This window comes from Kogia breviceps, chromosome 6 (genome assembly GCF_026419965.1).
Source record: "Kogia breviceps isolate mKogBre1 chromosome 6, mKogBre1 haplotype 1, whole genome shotgun sequence".
NCBI lineage: Eukaryota > Metazoa > Chordata > Mammalia > Artiodactyla > Physeteridae > Kogia > Kogia breviceps.
The window spans coordinates 37220456-37224889 of NC_081315.1; positions in this window are offsets into that span (position 1 = coordinate 37220456).

Below are 4434 nucleotides of genomic sequence, written 5' to 3' on the forward strand. Positions count from 1 at the left end.
CAAATTAAAACAACATTCAATTTTTAAAATTAAAGCAGTGATTAAAGGGGAAATTATAATTTAAAATATTTATATTAGAAAAGAAAAAATGAACAATCAGTTACCACAACACACCAAATAGGAAGACTGAAATTAAAATTTTAAAAACTGAATATACTAATTTTGGTGAGCTTGTGGAGTTACAGCACACCTAATGCATTGCTGGTGGGAGAGTAAAATTGTAAAACATTTTTGAAAACTGTTTTGATACTTTATTATAATTAAAAATATATATATTTACAAATACCATGATCCATCAATTTCAATCCTTTAGTTGCATTTATACTACCAAAGTACAGTCATGTTCTCATGAAACTCTGTAGAAAAAACTGTTTATAGCAGTTTTATTCATAACAGAAAAGATGATCAATGAAGGTACCTGGAAAAGCATATTTAAGGATAAGTCAGAGAGAGGATGATGCAGAACAAACCAAAGAAGAAATTCTCAGGGAATTTGAAAGAAAAGGGGTATGTCTAGATCACAGAGAAAAAAATATGAACAGAATTTCAAGAATGCAATAAGTAACATTGCTAAATTGTACAGAGATCAAGTAAGATAAGGCCTAGAGAGCGATCACTTAGGTTTGTAACTAGGTGTCATTGATAGCCTTGGCAGGGAATTTTATTACACTGGTCAATTCAAAGCAGACTGCAGGTTTTGAGGAATGAATGTTAATAACATACAGAAAGTATATGTGACTTGGCTGTTGATGGCATGCTGGAGACAAGATGATGAAAGATATCAGAGCATCCTTTCTTATGGCAAGGTTTCTGTTGGGTTGAGATGAAAAAGACTAGTGTTGAAATGGTTTCTTGTTTAAAAGCGATGTTTTCCAACTACATGTGGGAAATGTACAAATACTGAGAAGAAAATAGGGCTTAATTCTAAATCTTACTTTCACAATTTTGGATACATTTCTTTCTTCAACATTTTATATAATAATCACATTGGAAATGCAGATTTTCAGATTAGATTTTTGTAGCCTGAAAATCGGTCTCATAATATCTGTCTCCTTAGATAAGAATTATTATTTGAAATATATTTTTGAAACTATAACCAGGTAGCACCAACTTTAGGATGGTATCAAGCCACCGTACATCTTTCTTAAGAGTGTAACTTACAATTACATATATTCATCTCCTTCCTTGTTATTGAGCATTAACTTAGGCACAGATAAATTTCTAGGAAATTTTGAAAAAAATCGTTACATTAATCAAGCAAATGTCACGATTCATCTGTTTCTGGCATGCAGTTTTAGCTTGTCAACAGTGAGACTGACATAGTAGTTTCATGCTTCTGCTAAAGCAATGATCTGAATACCGACAGTGGATTTTGACTACAGATGTTAGAAGCAAACCATTTCTAACAGATGTATAATCTGATTAAATATGCAATGCAATGATATTGTCAAAACCTATTAATCACTCTTTCAGGACACATTAGTGTAGGCTTTGCTGACAGATGTGAGGATGACACATCTCTGCAGTTGCAGGTACTGTTGCTCATCCATACCACCCAATGGATCTTAAAAGGAAAAATAACTACAATAGGCAAGTGCACAGTGCACTTCAAATGTTGTGTTGTTTTTTCCCATCATTTGAGAAGAGATACATAGTTTTTTTCCTCCAGTAATAATTATCCAACCTGCATTTATTTGCTTCTTACCCCAAAATTGCAGGAATTGCTTTCTGTCATGCTGGGACTAATTCAAAGATTCAGATACAGAGCTGAACCTCCCACATACATATATTAGGATGTAGTCCCATAACTGATGATTGTACAATATGTGTTTACAGATGAATAGTAGCAAAGCCTTTTTCCCCATTGAGAATGCTAACAAGTACTGATTTCCCAATCACTGACACACACAGGTGCTGTAATTTATTTTGGAAAGGGTAGCACCTTAATTTTATAATTATCAATCCCCAGATCTTATTTTTGTCCCTGGTTCACCATTACAGATTAGATTCCTGACAGTATTAATGATCTTTAGTAAAACTAAACAACTGTCTGGCAATATATAATCCAAATGTTCTCACACTGAATTATTCTGAGTTGCAGAACTTTTATACCCTAATTTGTTATGAATAGATAACTCAATTATAATCAAAGTTCACTCTTTTTCTAATTCTCTCATATTCAATTAAGAAATATATGCATTAGAAATTACCAAATTTTCAAAGATCAGGCTGTTCAAGTGTTAATGAGATGAAGAAATGTGGGTCTCGAGCTAGTTAGAAAAATTAAGGGAAGAGGAACAAAAATGTAGTTCAGTTCTCAAACTACTCATTCAAGCTTGAACTGACCAGTTGTTATTTTAAAAGGATAGGAAGTAGCAGTAGTAGTAGTAGCAATCATCCTTTCTAGGTCTCTCAAAGGCAGGAGGCTCTTGCTTTCTACTCTTCTCCTTTAAGATATATGTTACTGGTCATAGTTGCTATTTTGCAAAGCTTTCTACACCATGACTTGGTTATGTTGGATCCCTACCAAAGTGTTTTTCTTATGAGGAAATCTACAGCATTAAATTAGGCCTAAAAATTCCTCTCTTAGCTGTAGGTTTCAGATTTCAGAAGTCAGAAAAATATGGTGAAATATTAATGCCAAATTAAATTAAACTGTTGCTTTTATCAAAGCAATGCATGCACATATTTTAAAATGTCAAATAATTTTACAAAGCTTAATTAAAAACATTTTCTGTTCCCAAATTCCCCACTATTAATTTCTGTTCTTCAAAAGCTGTTAACTTTAGCTGTACTTGTCTTTCCTTCTAGTACTTAGTTCCTTATTCTAAGTATAAATTACAAATATTAGTCTCTTTTTTTTCTAGTTTTAGATATTATTTGTTAATTTCCTATACTAGAAGCTGAGGATTTTGTTATAATTCTCTCACAACCAAAAGCACCAGTCACCATTTTCATCACAACACAGTCAAATTCCCAGTTCTCCAAAATCTCAAAATCACAATTTTGAATTATATAAATAGAAGGCATATATTATCATAACAATGTATATGATATCCACGTTGTAATGTAGTGTTCTCATATTTACCTTCCTAAATAATTTTTGTTCTCTTGCATTACTAATTTTCTTTATCTTAATTGCTAGCAGAGAAGGATATGAGACTTTTACAGAATAGTTAGACTCATCAACTTTTTGATCAGTTCCTTTTACATGCTTGTAGATAACCCTCTCAAATCACTTATCTTCTCCATCTAAATATAGAAATCTGACTGCTTAGCTCTCCTCCTAGAAGTTCTTCACCACCGTCTTAGGGATTCCCTTTACATCTGCCACACTGAATCTTGTTTCCTGGGTACCATGACTTTTACTTTCTTGTTTTCCTTCCTCATTTAGTAGAGCATATCATTCAGCAGGTCTTGAGAGAGTATGGTACTGGTGTAGAAACAAATAGATCAATGGAACAGAATCAAGAGCACAGAAATAAACTCAAGCATATACAGTCAATTAATATTTGACAAGGGAGCCAAGAATACTCAATGGAGAAAAGATAATCTCTTCAATAAATGATTATGGAATAATTGAATATTCCCATATAGAAAAATGAAACTGAACCCATATTTTACGTCACTCACAAAAACTAACTCAAAATGGATTAAAGAAGTAAATGTAAGACCTAAAACCATGAAACTCCTGGAATAAACTTAGGAATAAAGCTGCTGGGTGTGTGTCTTGGTAATGATTTTTTGGATATGACCCCTAAAGCAAAGCAACAAAATAAAAAATAAATAAGTGGGACTAGATGAAACTAAATTGCTTTTGCACAGCAAAAGAAACCATCAACAATGTGAAAAGACAACCTATGGAATAGGAAAAAATATTTGCAAATTATATATCTGATAAAGGTTAATATCCAGAATATATAAAGAACTCATATAATTCAATAGCAAAAATCCCCAATTAACCCAATTTAAAAAATGGGTAAAAAATCTGAACAGGGAATTCCCCAAAGAAGATATATTCACAGGCCAATGGGTACATAAACAGATGCTCAATGTTAGTAGTTATTAGGGAAATGTATGTTAAACCAAATGAGATAATCACCTCACACCTGTTAGAATGCCCATCATTTAAAAGATAGAAAAAACAAACAAACAAACAAAAAATAAGAGATAACAAATGCTGTCGAAGGAATTGTAAATTGGTACAGGCACTATGGAAAACAGTATGGAGGATCCTCAAAAATGTATAAATAGAACTACCATGTGATCCAGCAATTCCACTTCTGGGAATACATCCAAAGATTTAAAAAATTAAATTAAAAAGATATCTGCACCCCCATATTCAAAGCAGCACTATTTACAATAGCCAAAACATGGAAACAATCTAAATATCCATTAGTGTATGAATGGGTAAAAAAAGTTGTGATATCTATC